The sequence below is a fragment of the Tasmannia lanceolata genome, unplaced genomic scaffold, assembly GCF_043159265.1.
Source record: "Tasmannia lanceolata isolate RefF3 unplaced genomic scaffold, GAP_Taslan_0.1 ptg000013l, whole genome shotgun sequence".
In the NCBI taxonomy this organism is placed as follows: Eukaryota; Viridiplantae; Streptophyta; class Magnoliopsida; order Canellales; family Winteraceae; genus Tasmannia; species Tasmannia lanceolata.
In genome coordinates, this window is record NW_027518690.1 from 25824099 (window position 1) to 25842464 (window position 18366).

The following is an 18366-nucleotide window of genomic DNA, read 5'->3' on the forward strand; positions in this document are numbered from 1 at the left end:
AGAGGAAAGGGCGACTTCATTGGTCCACATCATTTTAACGCAATCGGCATTACAAGTTCCGCAGGTTATAGTTTCTCTTTAAGCGAGCATTAATTACGGGATTCTAATTGCATTTTAACCATACCATTAAAATCTAGCTCATCATTTTAGTAACCTCCCATTTAATTCTCTCTCTCTCCCCAATTGGTTAAGCCACCAAGAAAATATAAAACAGCTGTGAATTGAGGTCTTTTAACCTCGTCAGCTTCTCTCCTTTTCCGATTACAATACATGCATGAATTCACAACTTACTAAAACCCTACTCCATTGAAGAAGTAAATGGTTGCCGGGTCACATTTTGTCCATAATTTTATTGTTTAATCTCAAAGTTTAATGACTTGACTGCTAATTTTCTAAAATTTCAATCTTCTGAACAAATGGACTGCTTGTAAATACATCGTATGAGAAAATCTAAAAGGAAAACATGTTATGTAAAAATCCAAGGCATTAGAGGATTACTAATCCTCGGATAAACACGCAAGGCATTTCGGGATCACTTTGCCCATTTTATTTTCGATTTTGAGAACTGATTTTGCTGCCAACACTGATTATTCCTTGCAAAATTAAACACAATTGATTGATCTGCCTTTGATTGATCTCAACCATTCATTTGATTGCCCTTGCTTTGGACCTCCTGACCCAAAATCATGCATTTATAACATCCACTAATGTGTACTGTTGTTGAATGTGAACATGTAGTTTTGACCGTTCATTTTGAGGCCATAGGAGGTAGAAAGCAAGGCCAATTAAGTCGATGTTTGGAAAGGTGTGACCCACTATGCTGTAGTGGGGCACGACATTATATTGCCAGGAGATTGCGTCTACCCGTTGCTCTCCATCTGTTTTTTCAAGTTTTTTACTCTAAATCTGAAGAGAGAGTTATGAATTAAATGGGAGGTTCCTAAAACGATAAGCTTAGAATCCTGTAATTAATGCTCTAATGCTCGCTTAAAGGGAAAAAAAATAACCGGCTGTTATGTAATCCCAGTTGCGTTAAAATGAGGTGGACCAATGAAGTCGCCCTTTCCTCTTAATTATGCAAGGGCGCCTGTGTATCTAGCATCCCTCTTCTTCAAATTAGGGATTTGTTTGTAAAAAAAAGCCTTTACTTTTTGAAATGGGTTTCAAACGGACGACAGGGGGTCGAAAAGGTGGGCTTTCTCTGAGCCAATCGGGATTACAAACTCCAATGAAGCTGGATTAAGATCAGTCGTATAAGCTACCAGAATAGTGGATGAAGGTATTCTTAGTTCTCTGACTGTTGAGGGAGATTCCCTTAATGTAATCTGGTGGTTGTGTGGAAGTCATTCTCATGCTTGGAGATTCGTTGAGTTGATAGATGAGATTCAAGAGAGAATTGGTGGTTCATGTTAAAAGATCAGCCAATGGAGAGGGTGATAGGTTGGCCCATGCTAGGTCGGGAGGGCTGAGTTGGGATTTTGTGATTTTTTACTGCCATGATGTTAGTTCCTCGTGTTTTATGTATTTCCTTTTCTTGTAGCCTCAACAATCTCGCCCGCTGGCCTTCTCTTTGTTTTGAATAATAGTTTGCTCTTAGCCATTCAAAAAATACTTTTTTCAGATGGAGTTAATTGTCTTTATTTGATTTGTTGATGCTGTTTGTCTTTTTTTTTTAAAGTGCTTTCTGTGTGGGTAGTGGTTCATAATAGCGTCGGATATCCCTCTTTCTCACGCCTTAAGTAGGTTTCATGTCTTTGGATTAGAAAGAATTAATCTCAGGCACCAAAGTTGACCAAGCCGGACATTTCAGTTAGTTATCACTCACCACTTGCCAATGATTTTCAAAGTTAGCTCCAAAGATCCAGCAAGCTGTCAAGGGCTCATTTCATGAAGTATTACTTATTTCTTTGACTGACCAGTCTTGTGCATTTTTTAATTCCTCTTCGTTACACCATCTTTAATCTTACTCCTTTGACCTACTCGGATGTCTCAATATATTTATCATGCATGGGCATACAACAACATGTATTACTTTTCTGTTTTATAGTCATGCAAACTAGAACCCGCAAATTATCACTATTGTTGGCATCAACTACTAAAGTGCAACTGAAAAATAAATCCAAAATACTATAACTTTTTAAAAGTTACTCTTTAGGTTTCTGGATCTGTCTTTTTTCAGTTTTCTTTTTTATTGCTGTAAATTCTGATAGAGAGATTTTCTCCATAAAAGTTGACCGTTCATATTATAGGATTGCAAGTTACCTTTCCTATCATCTGTTGTCACTTAATTTGAATCACCAGTATATCCTTTTTTTCTTTTAAATTTATATACAAACATTCTTAACTGTTATAAATCTTTTCTATGCGGAGAACCCTTTAGCGATTCATATTTACTGCTAAGCTCCCCAAACATTTCTCACAATTCATCTTCTTGTCATTTGCTCCCAAGCTTGATATTAAGTAAGTTAATGAGGCTTATAACTTACCACCAAGCCACGTAGTATTTCCTGTGACAATCTATTCCCTTGTTTTTCCTTTCAGACAAGACCCATAGTTAAACCAGCCACCCTTCTTGCCTTGCCTTCGGACAAGACAAGTGGCTACTTTTTGGTTATGAGTAAGCTTCCCTGCTTTTAGTTCACTACAATTTTAAAAATCAAAATCCAATGCTGTTGGGCCTTCATCCGTAGTTCACTGGCAGGCTGCTTGCCTAGCTCTATCTCTAATTTTTGACATTGTACCAGCAGAGTATGTGTATGCAATTGGCTGGTCATTTGTGTGCACATACTTGTGTTGCATTTGTATATATGGGTGTTCATGTGTATATTCTTCCTAGTGTTTTGCTGTTGTCGTGGGATTTTTTTCTCAATTTTACCCTTGGTTTTCGAATTCTCATTGCTACTCATCTTGGCTTTGCTACCTTAGTCTAAAATGGATACGGGAAGTACCTTAATACTCTGATCTGTTTTTGTTTTGATTTGTAAACCTCATCTATGACAGGGTAAAGGCACACTCATGTCTGTGATTTAGAATGCCGGTCTTAAGTTATATTATTTCATTCATACTGCTGCATTGAGACTAGTTTAAATGGTTTTATCATAATAGAACCAGGTTATCGCTTCTCTATTTAATCATGCTGTTCTTATGAATGAGAGAAATCTGTTTTTCCATATCCAAATTCAACCTTTGTTAATTTATCATATTATGCATCCTTCTTTTGTTTGATGCGTCACACCTTCAATTCTTATATTCGGGTTTCTGTAATCTAAAGATTAAAAAACAGCCTGTTCATTTGCATTTATATTTGTAATTAGCATAAAAAAGGCCTAACTTCATAATACTATATATTCTCCATTTTTGTATTGTCAGGTTGGTAGCAATGCAGGAGGTTGGAGTGCGACTCATAGCTTTGTTTCTCGGGACAGTGACTCTGATGAGACAGTTGCATTTCTATTTGGAGATATGGGCACTTCAGTGCCATATGCGACCTTTATCCATACCCAAGAAGAAAGCATATCTACAGTGAAGTGGATTCTCCGTGACATCGAAGCCCTTGGTAATAAGCCCGCCTTTATTTCACACATCGGCGATATCAGTTATGCAAGAGGCTTTTCATGGCTGTGGGACGCCTTCTTCACTCAGATTGAACCTCTCGCTTCCAAGGTCCCATACCACGTATGCATAGGCAATCACGAATATGACTGGCCTTCACAGCCATGGAAACCATCGTGGGCTGCGTACTGTACAGATGGAGGTGGGGAATGTGGGGTCCCTTATAGTCTCAAACTTAACATGCCCGGAAACTCATCTTTACCAACTGGAACTGGGGCTCCCGACACCCGGAACCTTTACTACTCGTTCGATGCAGGGGTCGTCCATTTCGTGTACTTATCGACTGAAACTAATTTCCTTATAGGAAGTGACCAGTATAATTTTCTCAAGCATGATTTGGAGAGTGTCAATAGGAAGAAGACCCCATTTGTTGTCGTCCAAGGGCACCGTCCTATGTACACGACAAGCAATGAGATCTGGGATACCCCATTGAGAGGGAAGATGCTTGAGCACTTGGATCCTCTGTTGGTGAAGAACAAGGTGACCCTTGCACTGTGGGGACATGTCCATAGGTATGAGAGATTCTGCCCTGTAAGCAACTTCACTTGTGGGGACATGGGCGTGGGCCTACCTGTTCACATTGTGATTGGGATGGCGGGATAAGACTTTCAACCCATCTGGCAACCGAGGCCCGATCACCCAACAGATCCAATCTACCCCCAACCCAATTGGTTGATGTACAGTGGGGGCGAGTTTGGATACACTAGGATAGTCGCAACTCGAGAGAAGCTAACGCTTACCTATATAGGAAATCATGATGGCAAAGTCCATGACATGGTGGAGATCCCTTCTGGCCTACCTCGGAGGGGGCAAGGCTTTTGGATTCTCATGGTATGTTGAAGGAGGGAGTGTTTTGTTGCTTGGAGCCTTTTTGGGTTATGTTCATGGCTTCATATCACATTCCAGGAGAGAAGCTGCTTCGAGGAAGAATTGGATTCTGGTGAAGATCGACGAAGCATAAGTCTGCAACTGATGTCTGGTCAGTGATCTTAATGCAAATTGATTTAACTCAGCATGTGGAAATTCTCAAGGGGGTTTCTCTGTTTGCTCCTTTTTTCGTCAATTGAATGGAGTTGCTGAGCCGGCATCTCCCCAATCACGTATTTGGTATAAAATTCCCCCGCCTCGAGTCTCAGCCTTTGCCTGGACGGTGGGGCATAGGTGTATTAACACCTGTGATCGACTCAAACGCCGAGGAATGCATCTTGCTAGCTGGTGTGTGATGTGCTATTCTTCCGAGGAATCATTGACCATCTATTCGTCACATGTTCATTTGCGCATCGGATTTGGATGGCTATGTTTAAGGCGTTCGGTTTTGAATGGGTTTTGCAGGAAAACATCTCTGAGATATTATTAAACTGGAAAGGCGCTTTTAACGGGTGTATGGGTCAATCTATGTGGAGGGCGTTTCCTTTCTCAGTTATCAGGCACCTATGGGCTGAACGCAATCGTCGTATTTTCCAGAATAAGCGCAAATCTCTGATGCATTTACTCCTGGACATCCGTATCTCATTAATTTCTTGGTGCCGCGCTAAAGCTGGTATCCCATACACTGTGGAGATGACCCTGCGCCATTGGGGTACGGTTGCAACCGAAAGAAGGAGAGTCAATTGTATCTTACCTAGATGGGTTGAATTTTGATGGCAGTTCGTTTGGGAACCCGGGAAGAGCAGGTATTGGAGGAATCATCTGAAAGGCCTCTGGCAACAATGTCATGTCCTATTCTGGTCCGTGTGGCATTTGCAATGCAAACGAAGCGGAGGCTAGGGCTCTCTTGTTTGGCCTTAAATGGCTTGTCCAAAATTTTCTGAGGCCTATTATCATCGAAGGTGACTCAAGCAATGCAATTGCGTGGGCTACTTGGCGCAAATCAGGACCTTGGCATCTGCAGAGTGTGCTCGATGAGAGTCGCGACCTCATCAGGGAGATCAAACCCTGTTTCGAGCATAGGCGGAGATCGGCTAACGACGTGGCAGATTCTTTAGCCAAGGAGGGTGTTAATCTCCCTGAAGCTTGGATCCTTTCTTTTGTGGAGATGTAATTTCTTTTTTGGGGGGACCTCTTGTCCCCTGTTTTTGTACATATCTTCTTATTAATAAAGTTTGGTTACCTTTCAAAAAAAAAAAAAAAAAAAGCTTCTTAGTCCTATACAGAAGTTTTAATCATCTGGGTAAAGCTTGGATTGAACTTGGCTGTGTGGCTGGGGCTTGATCTCTCTCTAGGAGCTTTGTAAATACTAAATATACGTATATTTGTGTGTATATGTGGCTTTATTTCAGAAAATTGGATTTGTTGTGATTTGTGTACTCTCGTTGGTGGAAGGGGGATGGGACCCCATGATATGCTTTTGGACACACTTAGTTCTCCCCACCTTGATATATTATGGGTCTCTTTCATTTATAAAATGGAGTATCTGCATATTTCTATGTTAGAAATGGGCGCTTATGTCTAGAATCCTGTTCTGATATTGGCACTGCCTCCTTTATCTCACACTTTTACAAGCTGTCAACGGCCAATAAGAGTCCGATTGGAAAGATGAGCATCGTCTTAGGCCTTGTTCTTTAACCCTTCTTGGTAGTGCTTCTGCACTTTTCCTATATCAGAGAAAGAGAAAACAGAGAATGGTGTTTGGTAAGTCTGACCCATTCTGCCCGCTCTGATTTCAGAATTGTGAGCTGCATAAAGATGATCACTTTATACTGCTCTGTTTCACCTGTTAGGCAACTGATTGCTGCTAATTCGGATGTGCTGCTAATTTGGCTCTGTTTGGATTTCAAGATTTCCTTTTTGTTTTGCACAGGTCGAGAGATAATTTTAACCAACCCTAATCAATTTTTATTTAGGGGGTCCTTCAATTTATGATTATATCCCTCTAAATAATCATATTATTTCTCTCGAAATTGTGAAAGGGAAAAAAAATTTGATTCAGAAAATTTTTTCTTTTAATCCAAACAGGGCCTAAAAGCTTAAAACATTGAAAAGTTTTCCCTGAATCGTGACCTGAAACCAGTAATCGATCAGTTGGTATGATCTCTCTCTTTCTCTCTCTCATGCACACAAATAGGCACAATTCCACTTGGTTTGCTGTTTGCCAGAGAAGAGGAACCAATATGTAAATGTCTAAGACAATTCCATTTGGTTTACTGTATGCCAGAAAAAGGAAGAACCCTGTAAAATATCATGAGACCCATCTAAAATGCCAGTATAACCAAATTCTAGACAATCAATACATGTAAGGGAAGCATAAAGAAATCAGGTGAAGCTCAGCAAAAGTAGCTGAAAACCAGCTACTGCTCTTCAATCAATGGTCTATTTCCCGAGCAGACGACGCCCACGTTGGTTTACACCTTTCACTCTGAAGTTCAATTCCTCCACATCATCATGGATCCAGACCTGTGTTCTGCCTGCAATTATAAAAGAAACAAGACATTTCAGAACAGGATCAGAAATGAAACAAATGAACAAATAACAGTGTCTGAATACAACTTTGAAGAAGATATAACAAAGCGAAGCAAATTCATAACAAGCTCTTATTGGCACCCTACAGTTTTGTAAATAGTATGCTGAGTTAAAGGTTTGTTTTTTTCTGGGAAAAAAGAAAAGAAAATAATTATAGAAAATGAGACACAAATCTGAAAGATATTATCAAACTGACAGAAAGAAAAACCACGAGCTCGATTAAACTTTAAAGAGATCCTCTCTCTTGATGGTACAACCAATCGACGTGTAGCATATGCATGTTTTGGTGATCCAGTCCCTCAATGGATCCAGTTCTCTAGTACCTCCATAAAGAAAGGGACCCAACTGATGTTTCCTTAAAACCAACAGAATCAAAATACTGTCATATAATCCTCTGCATTCTGTGTGTTTTTAACTTTTAACCTTGTTTTATATGACTTGCAAAAATTGAAGATACAGATTAAGAAAATGAATTTCCACTATGTGTAGAGACATTGATTAGTCGAACCCTTGATTTTGTGTATGAATCTGTGGGAGCCGGTTTTTACAAAATTGGGTGTCTACAGAATCAATCAACGAAAAACAATAAAAAAAATATAACCTTGGGTATTTAACTAAGGGTTGATGAGAACATCCAGCATTGTATCAATATTTTCTTTTCTTTTTTTAAATCGCAAAATATCAATATTTTCTTCAAATTCATAATCACAAAAAGAATAAATAAAACAATAAATTAGAATGTCTGATATGTATACACTAGTCAGATCAAGGATTATCACAGTATTCAAGGGTAATAGCTTCTCACAACCATGGTTTTAAATTTCGGTTTCTGTATGCGTTTCAGCCCTCACCGAAACCGAAATTTCGGCCGAAATCTGACAAAACCATTAAAAACAATATTTTATTTAATACAAAATTTCGGCCTAAATTTCAGTACTTTCGGTCGAAATTTCGGGAAAAATATTATACAATTTAAATAATCGAGATTTTTGGGTTGAACTTCCTTAAATTTTGGACGAAATTTCGAAAATTCAGTCGAAAACCTGTAATGTTTCGGTTATTGCTGATTTCGGTTTCGGGGCTGACTGAAATCCTAAATTTCGAATTTCGGTCAAAATTTAAAACCATGCTCACAACTGATGATTCTATATTTTGAATTATGAAAATAGCAGCAGTTAGGAAATAGCTTATCACAAATGATGATTCTATATTATGGATTATGAGAATAGCAATGGTGGTCAGTGGTCACAAAATCTCAACTACAACATTATTTATTGTGTTCTTTTTTAGTTTTTTGCGGAGTTCTGTTTTTGTTTCTTTCATTCTGTTCCAAGTAGTCTTCCTACCGTCAGTATTGATTGGATGAAAAAGGTTTATTTGGTCAGGAGCATCTTTGAATCGATAGGGTAATTTCACGTTATCATGAGATTCGTGACTTGTTAAATGAATAAATGGAAAAGGATGTTGCGATTTCATGTCATGCAAAGGGAATGACCTTTCTATCTCAGATCCCATGTCAACAGCCATATCCTTCAGCTGCCCCAACACATTGCTTAAATCAGAAAGAGCATCATCTTGCTTTGCCTTCTCTACCTGTTATTAGAAAAAAATAAAAAAGAAACAAACAAGAGAAACAGATAAATCGCACAAATGTTGTTGTCCTGTATGGTCCCCTAGTGCACAAATAGATAGTGATCTAAATTTGATTTAATCAATAAAAATACCAACACAGACCTCAACTTTCTCTAGTGCATTCGATGGTTCAGAAGCATATTGTCAAGGATTAGATTGCCCCATAGGAGCACTCCGTCCTATTCCCAACCTTTCCTTCTGTTCTAAGTGATTTCCTTTTCTTTGGATTGGATCATCTGCAAATCAATCAACCGAAAATCAAATACAGACATAGATAAGGTAAAACAAATTCACCAACCAAAGTTCTAATAAACTTGCCTCGTGTCATCACAGGGCCAGAAATTGTACGAGTTTTCTTTGGCTTCCAAGTCTTGGAGAAAAGGCCCCCAAGACTTCCCAAAAGTTTCTCACCCTAAAATAACATCAAAAAATCAGGAGGGTGTTCCCTGTTATGAATTATAGCTTACTAGGTCTGCATGTGTAAATGCTGGGTATTGTTATTAGAAAGCCAATAAACAACAGAATTTTGTCTTTTGTAGCATAACTACAACAGCCTATCCAATAAAACTTTACAAATAACGCATAACTAAACAAGCACATTCATTATTTTTTTTTTTAAAGGCGCAGTCAAGCACATTTATGAATAAACAACAGAATCCGTCTTCTGCAGCCTAACTACAACAGCCTATCCAATAAAACTTTATAAATGATGCATAACATTTAGGCCATGTTTGGCAGCCATGAATTATTTTTCATTGAATATTAGTTTATCCAGTCACAGCAGATGGACAAGGAGGGTGGGAGAGGGAGAGAATTGAGAGGACACGAGTGAGGAGAGGATGAGAAACGGCTGAAAACAAGCAAAAGAAAAACTCTACTCAAAATAGAGTTTTTATCCCTAATATTTTAACCACTTCAGACCATCTTTTCACTCCCGTCTCAATTCTCTCCCTCTCCCACTCTCCCGCTCTCTCAATTTATCTCAATATTTTCCAGCACCTGGAGTCAATGACTTTTTAAACATAATGATAACTTCGGATCTAAATGATGGATCAATACAGAATCAATTAACAATGTGGAACACATAAATATGGATATCCACATTATCCATATAGAGGACAAATGAAACACATGTACACAGGAAAATTACAATGGCTACATGAGAACAAGAGGAACATGAAAAATCCTCCGATTTAAAAAGGAGTGACAATGATGCTGCACCTCCCTGCACTTTCACAGTTAAGGGTGGGATAACCAAAAGCTCAAGCTCCTATATATGGAAGAGAAGGTATCGTAGGACAACAAAAGCATTGGAAAAGCATAATAGACAGTTACACACTGCATCCATATACCAGTTAATGTCATATGAGCCCGAGAAGCTGCGAGTTTGAGCCAATCTTCAGGCTCTTCAAGTCAACATGACAACAGGAAACTAGGATGTATGGTCCCTAATATCAAATCAAATTTCATTTACACATTTTCAGAAAGAAGGTCCTGAAACATAGGGAGAAACAACTTCTGAGCAGTCCGATGAGGAGCTTCCATTGTGCTCTTAAAGGATACGGATTTTGGGAATTCATTGGGTTAGAAGCTGTGCTTTTTGAACCCAAAACAATAGAAAGACTGTGCTTTTTAAATTGGGGTTACACAGAGTGAATTGACATTTTGGATAGCAGAACACGCAGACACAGATCGCAACAGCATAAGAGCTAGGAAGTAATCATGATAACTTAGGGTATAAACATGATTGGTTTGGCTTAAAAAACACATGAACCAAAGTCACAAATCACAGTGAACCCCAATATTTAGAAATAGGAGTTTCTACAGTAGCATTCCTTAAGAAACTGATGAGCGGTGAACATTTATTAGTCCATTCCTGTGAGAATGATCCTTGTAATATTTATCACTCCACTTCTGCGGGGATGATTATCTACTGTTGAAAAATGATGATTTAAATTTGAAACAACTCCCAAATCCCATATCAAAATGGAAGAAACTATTTCTCAGTTTAAATGAAAATAAAATACAATCACAAAACAATAACAAAGGACAACAAGTAATACCTTCTAGTCAATCACTTAACACTGTAGGCACAAAGGGAAAGACAAAATAAACAGAAAATATATTAACCAAACAGTACACCCTTTATTGGTCTGCATCAGACATGGACAGCAGGTGTCATTCTCGGCAATCTCACTAACCACACTCAGACATCTGAACTCTGAAGTGTTATCTTGGAAGAGATATTATATCAAACATTACAGAAATAAGAATATCTGAACTCTGAAGTGTCATCAGGGAAGAGATAATTATATCAAACATTACATAAATAAGAAGTATGGATGTGTACCCAGATAAATAGAAATGCATTAAACAATACTAAAAAAACTAGAAAAAAGGAAAGATAGAATAAAGCATTGCCCTAGAAGCTGTGTCAAATTCTCAATACATGTCCCAGTTGGCAATCTTTCAAAATATGGAATTTCATGTTACATAGATATACATGGTTGCATAATTTCTTGTTCAACATGCTATAAATATATAACACAAGATTGAATTAAGGAAAGAGAACATTACCCTACTGAGGTCCTGATCCATGTCGGCAGCAACCATATGGGTTCGCGTAATTTGCTCACCCTGTTGATGCAAGGTTATCAGAGTCTTCGTAGCATCTTCTCTAATATCTTCAGCAATCTTCAGGCAGCTGTTAACTTGCTTCGTGGTCTCTTCGGCCTTGTACACTGCAAAACCTTCCAGTTCTGTCACAGTTTGGTTTTGTAACCCACCCGAGTCACGAAAATCATTCTTGTATTGGTTTTTTGCAGCCAAAGAAACTGAATGTGAAGGCGATGAGGCAGAGGAATAAGCACCTCTCTCCTCTTCTTCATTGTAACTAAGAAGACTGTTCTGAGATTTTCTTTACTGGGAACATGAGCAGATGTTCTTGTGGGTTTTAAAGTTTGGTTCTGATCAGAATCAGAGTCACAGAATCAAAAGGGTTAGAACCAGTTAACCCGGGATTGGCAGACTGTTGATTTGTGGTTTTATTCATAGCTGTTTTCATTATCCCAGTTTTAGACATGTGATGGTCAAAAGAAGAGATTGCAAAAATCAAATAGGAGTCCTACAATTCTGAAACTTGAACCAATGCAGTAATCTTCAAGGTACCTAAGAATATCAATGATCTAAATTAAACAGCGGATAAACAAAAAGAAGAAAAAATGCTCAAGAATCAACACAAAAGATAATGAAGAGAAGACCAGAAAAAGAAAAAAAGAAGCAGGGGGCATATACCTAAAACCAATGGGATGGAACTCAAAAAGAACAATTAAAAAATAAATTGTAGAAATAAACATAAAAGAATACCATAGTAAAATTGAAAAGCCAGAGGAAAAACTGAAATGAATGGAGATATTAGAAAAGAAGTCTTGAAATTCGCAAACGGTCAAGATAGAAAAACGCATAAATGACCTAACAAAGAGGAGAAAGTGGATTTCTATAAGGAGATAAGAGCACAAATACAAAAGTACTGAAAATTAAAAGATTGCAAAAATACAACTAGTACTAGATTACAGAGTTGCAAGAACCAATATAAAAGAATACAATAATCAAAACCTAGAAATAAGAAAACAAAATTGAAATTTATGCTTCCTAGAACAAAAACAATCAAACAACAAAAAAATGGAACCCTAAAATTCCCAAAAAGGGCCGAATTGCAGGAACAAAAACAATCAAGAGGCAGAAAAATCAAAGAAATTTGGAAACCCACAAAGGCAATTAAGAAAAAAGAAGGATGCAAAGATTAAAAAACCAAACAGAATTGAAATTTATGCTTCCTAGAACAAAAACAATCGAGCGACAAAAAACAGTACCCTAAATTTCCCAAAAAAAGGACTAGATTGCAAAAACAAAAGATTTGGAAGCCCACAAAGGAAATTAAGAAAAAGAGGAAGCAAAGATTAAAATCTCTAAAAACCCACAAATAAAAGGCGTGGGGATAAAAAAAACAATACGAAAAAACATAAAAACCTAAGATGATAGAGGGGTGAAATCAAAACCCAGAAGCAGAAAAATTGAAATGACAGAGGATGGTTTAGAATAAGGGTACCTGAAATCCTCAAGAGGAGAGGATTGTAAGTATTAGTAGAGAATGAGAGAGATGAGGGAAATGAAAAAGGGGAAGAGGGCTCTCCTTTTTTAGGCAGAAATTCAAAGAGTTTCCTACCTATGGATTAAATGAGATGGTGGGAAGAGAGAAGGTAAAAGGAAACATGGGAGAGGACAGCATAGATTTATCGGTGAGAAGAATTGGACCGTCTGGCTATTATTTTTTTTATTTTTTATTTATTATTATTTTTATTTTTTTGAGAAAACTGTTGATGAGCTTGAGCGCACCATTTTGTTGTTATAACGCGTCCCATCGGTGCACTTACGCGGGACCCAAACATTTAAACGAATGGGAGGCGTTATAACAACTTAAGCGCACCAAAAAAAATGGTAAGCTTAAGCACACCAACAGTTTTCTCTTTTTTTTTTAATTGAATTCTTTCTTTTATATATATATATATATATATATATATATATATATATATAGAGAGAGAGAGAGAGAGAGAGAGAAAACGATTCCTGCGGGTAACCTCAGGAAACTTACCTGCGGTTGCATGTAATAAGGATTCTCATTGGCTGTTAGATGTGGGCCCTGTTGCGCTGAAAATTCTTAACACAAAAATCGAAAATGACAGTCGAGCCCCCCTCTTTTACACTTAAAAATACAAAAAGACTATCGTATCCTGTTTTTACATTTTTCTCTTAATCGTGTCTCTCTCTCGCTCCGGAGAAAGAGAAAACCCAACGAAGGAGCTAGGGCTTCTTCCAAGGTTCTCCCTCTTCCCTCTTTCCTTCGCTGCTCACGAGCTTCTCTCCCCCATCGTCTCTCCCACACGAGCTTCTCTACCGATTTAGGAGAAAACAACCACAAAGGTCAGTCCTCTCTTCTTCAAACCTTTTGGATTTTGATTTTTTTCTTGGGTGGAAAGAGTGAACCCAGAAATCTAAGCATCTGGATTTCGATTTTTTCTTGGCTTTTATTTTGGGTTTCAATGAAAAGTTGAGATTTTGGCTTTTATGTTGGGTTTCAATTCCAGCATAAGCTGAGATTGTGGGTTTCTCTTCCAAACGAAAAAACAATCTAGTTAAGCCGGTTGAAAGAGAAAACCCAACGATTTTTTCTTGGCTTTTATTTTGGGTTTCAATGAAAAGTTGAGATTTTGGCTTTTATGTTGGGTTTCAATTCCAGCATAAGCTGAGATTGTGGGTTTCTCTTCCAAACGAAAAAAATAATCTAGGGTTTATGCGGTTGAAAGAGAAAACCCAACGAAGGAGCTAGGTTTCAATTCCAATGAAAAGTTATTTTGGGTTACGATTTCTTGATTTTTTTTCTTGTTTTTAATTTGTGGGTTTCAATTTATTTCTTGGCTTTTATTTCTAGGTTTCAATTTTTTCTTGGTTTTTTCTTGAGATTGTGAGTGCATCCACGGAACTATGTCTCCCATGTCTAGGGTTTCTGTTTGTAGGGTTTCTGTGGTGTTAGGGCTTCTATGGTCGATTCTTATGAAAGTTCTTCTAATTTTGTTAAGCGCATGGATCCGGACTGGTTGATCTCTCAGGTCTCTCTCTTTTCTCTCTTAATTTCTTTATCTGTTGTTTTTCCCCTTTTGATTTGTGATTTCTTGATTGATGACTGAGGGTTTCTCTTTCTTCTTCTTTCTTCTCTATTTTGTTTCATCATTTTTTTTCTTCTTTGAATTAGCTGGTTATATGAATTCTGGGGTTCTGTTGCGTGATTTTGGTTTCCTTGTCGTTGTAGGTAGGGGTGTCAACGGATCCACTTCGGGTCGGATCCACCTATGTCACAGTCACAATCCATTCAAATTCCTTATCGGTCGGGCTAGAGTCGGATTGTTCTTCAGATCTCATATTTGATGATCCGAAATATGCCCATGGATCCGATTCATATGTTTAGATCCCGTTCATTAACGTTTGGATTCGGATGATCCATCGGACCGTCTGGATCCATTGACACCCCTAGTTGTAGGAAATGGATCTATAAATGCTGAATTCGTTGTTAATTTTAATTAGAATCTTGTGCGCATTGTTGTCTTAAGGTACCTAAAATGGCTGATTCTTCATCACATGGTTGTGGGTTTCATAGTGAAGATGTTGGTGCTACGTCCTCATGTTTTGTCAATGACATCGTGTCGCAATCTTGCGGCTTAACTATCAGTGACATAGATGCAAATAGGTTAATTTTAGAGGATGGGGGTGAAGATAATGCAATAGATGTTGACAACAATGGAAATGACGAGGAGACGGTAAAAAATAAGCCTTTTCTTGGCCAGGTATTTGACAGATGTGAGGATGCATATCAGTATTATAATGCGTATGGTTTGGCTAAAGGTTTTGGAGTACGAAAATCCAGTACAACCAAGTCAAAGGTAACAGGAGATGTGATTTCTAGGTTATACGTATGTGAGAAGGAGGGAAAAAAAGATCCAAATGACAAGCGAAGTGCTGGTAAGGAAGTAAAAGAACGTCGCATTCTCAGAGTTGGTTGTGAAGCGAGGATGGTCATAAAATTAAGAGATAAGAAGTGGTTAGTAACAACCTTTCAAGACAAACATTGCCATGAACATACCTCTCCTCTTAGAAGATCCCTACATCGTTCTCATAACCAACTCCATAAGACAGAGACTGTTAAGAATTTGATAAATTCTTTCCATGGCATAGGGATGATGCCTGCTGGTATTGTGAAGAGTGTTAATGTTGTATCTGATAGAGACCTAGGTGTTCTTTCAACGAACCAGGTGCAATCCCATTTGAAAGTAAAGAGGAAGAGCAATATGGGCCAAGACGCTGTCAATGTGGCCAACCATTTCCAGCGGAGACGAGCTGAAGACCCAGATTTCTTTTTTTCTATGGAGTTAGACATAGATGGGACGATGAGGTCCATGTTCTGGGCAGATGCGAGGGCGAGAGATTCTTACATTACCTTCAGTGATGTTATTGTGTTTGATGTGACGTACAAGACCAACCGATATTTAATGCCTTTCGCACCATTTACAGGAGTCAACCATCATAGGCAGTCTATCCTGTTTGGATGTGCACTCCTAGCTGATGAGACCGGGGAGACATTCACGTGGTTATTTGAGCAGTGGCTCACATGCATGTATGGAAAAGCTCCAGGAGCTATCATTACTGATATGGAAGGGGCAATGCGGAATGCGATTAAGACTGTATTCCCAAATACTCGTCACCAATTCTGTTCGTGGCACATTAGGAGGCACTTAGTTGAGAATGTTGCAACAATGAGAGAGTCAGAGAGTGAGTTTTTGAAAGACTACAATCGTTGGTTTTACTCAAATGAAATAAATGAATGTGAGATTGAATGGGCTAAATTAGTTGAGAAGCATAAGATTGATGAGAAACATTGGCTTTCCAAGATGTGGGAGCTTAGGATTCATTGGGTGCCAGCATATTGGCGAGGTACTTTCACTGCAGGCATGACTTCTAGTCAGCGCAGTGAAAGCATGAATGCTTACTTCGATGGTTTTGTAAACCAAAAGACTTCTCTGCATGATTTCCTAGAGCAATACGAGAAAGCGCTTGCTGACCGTCGTAGGAAGGAAACAGAGGAAGATTTTAAGTCGAAAAATTCAAAGGCTACAATGATAACATTAAGCCCATTGGAAAAGGAGGCTGGAAAATACTATACAAGGGCTATTTTTGGGCTATTTCAGGTGGAGCTTAAGAGAAGTTATGATTATTAGTGTAAGAAGCTAGTAAGGATGGGAATGTCACAACATACAATGTAGTACGCATGGATGGTGATTTTGAAACCAAAAAAGGACATATTGTTCTATATAGCGATGCTGAATGTGTAAATGCGACTTGTGACTGCGTGATGTTCGAGACTTCAGGCATATTATGCAGACATATACTTAAAATATTCGAGAAAAAGTGTTTAATTGTTATTCCTGAGGGTTACATAGTTAGGAGATGGACAGTTGATGCACGATATCAAGTGTTGGGTAAAGTTCCTACAAGGGAAGAAGGTAGGGAAAGTGGCGTAACCCCGTTAAGGAGGTGGTGTCTAAAGGCAAAACAACGAAGACTGGACGAGGAATCTTATAATGATGAGACTCTTTTCAACAAGATGGAAGAAATGTGCGATGCATTGTTGGCGGAAGTCGATCAAAAGAAGAAAAAGAAGCAAAGTCAGTCAGAAATCATTGGCAGCCAAGTGCAGTCAAACTTTGTTTGTAGTCAAATACCGGAGATAACTATCCGAGACCCACCAGTTGTGAAGACCAAGGGCCGCCCGAAGATTGCTTCACGGATGAAATCTTCAATAGAGACCTCCCAAGAAGAACGAAAGAAATGGAAGTGCTCTTATTGTGGGAAAATGGGTCATTATTTAACAACTTGTGAGAATAAAGTTAAGAACGAACAAAAACGAAAGAAACAGAAGGTTTGGAGGCTTTTTTTTTAAAAAATTTACAAATGTAAAGATTGTCTTCTTTTATGTTGTAAAATTTTAAACCATGTGAGTTAATGTTTATTACTGCCTATAGATGCGTATAATGGAGGAGATGAGTACAAGGGAGGAGGGGGAGGAGGAAGAGGAAGAGGAAGAAGAAGATATTGCATCCTAATATTGCTTATTTAGCTAGGTATGTGATATTGCTCTAGTTATGTGATATTGCTCTCTGATTCCTACTTTGTTTTGGTTTTGAGAACCATTGAACAATGTAAATTTCAGTGCATTATTAGATTTCTGTCCCTGTATGTTTTAGAATTTGAGAACCATTGAAATGTACAACCTGTTCATTAGAGAGTAATAATATTTTTTCCTGGTTTTTTTCTCAATGCAGGTAGTACAAGTGGCATGGAATGGATGATGAAGCTCCAAGGCTGTTTCAGGGTTGGTTTTGAAGGCTCCTTGAAGGCTATCTGAAGGCTATTTCAATGAAAATGACTCGGATTAGTGGATTAGCAAGTTGTTTTGTATAATTTAGAGTAGAGAGAATCCAATTTGTACATCTTTTGACATTTTGTAATTGAACTTTCAACAGGTTACCATTTCTTGTTGGGATTTGACATTTTCCTACCATTGGGTTGCACTGCATGAAAATATTGAACAATCCAAGGAGAAAGCCCTCTAATTCCTTTACATCTTATAGTTAATGTTCTTGAGATTGGGGGTGAATCAGCTTCCAAACTTTTTTTGAAGCAGGTTAAAAAAAAGAAAGAAAAGAGAGAGAAAAGATTGGATTTCTAAAATCTGAGATTGCATTTGCTAACTATTCTTATCTCTCTGTTTCTAAAACTCTAGAATCACTTGCATGTATTTTGCACTCTCCAGAGTGGTTTCGAAAATAGACACCTGTTTGGTGACTCAAATATTTGAAGTTCCCCACAATACTTGAAGAATCATACATAGTGCAGAATTGACTCCACATAGCTTCAAAAATATTGGCCATAATGCACTAGAAGGTACTCCGGAATTAAAGAATCACTCCAAAAAAATGGTTTACCAAACGCCGGGGATGGATTTCTCTGGTATAGCCTTACAGGTATCATTTTCTTTCCAATTGGACTCTTCTC

The 18366-nt window shown here is 38.2% G+C and overlaps 1 long non-coding RNA gene and 2 pseudogenes across 3 annotated transcripts; 2 read left to right on the top strand and 1 right to left on the bottom strand.

Moving 5' to 3' along the window:
• The first annotated feature begins 1110 nt into the window (after positions 1 to 1110).
• LOC143891376 (putative inactive purple acid phosphatase 2) lies at positions 1111 to 5852 on the top strand (annotated as a pseudogene). Its single transcript, XR_013255299.1, has 2 exons — positions 1111 to 1279; positions 3370 to 5852. The product of XR_013255299.1 is annotated as a putative inactive purple acid phosphatase 2 (transcript).
• An 863-nt stretch (positions 5853 to 6715) lies between these two features.
• LOC143889976 (SNAP25 homologous protein SNAP33-like) lies at positions 6716 to 13016 on the bottom strand (annotated as a pseudogene). The gene is made up of 6 exons (XR_013255070.1): positions 12812 to 13016; positions 11281 to 11871; positions 9022 to 9115; positions 8806 to 8939; positions 8567 to 8664; positions 6716 to 7016 (listed from the first exon to the last, which is right to left on the bottom strand). The product of XR_013255070.1 is annotated as an SNAP25 homologous protein SNAP33-like (transcript).
• Positions 13017 to 13542: 526 nt separating this feature from the next.
• Positions 13543 to 17912, top strand: LOC143889610 (uncharacterized). Its single transcript, XR_013254868.1, has 3 exons — positions 13543 to 13683; positions 17334 to 17432; positions 17634 to 17912. It is a non-coding gene; the product is annotated as an uncharacterized LOC143889610 (long non-coding RNA).
• The last annotated feature ends 454 nt before the right edge of the window (positions 17913 to 18366 follow it).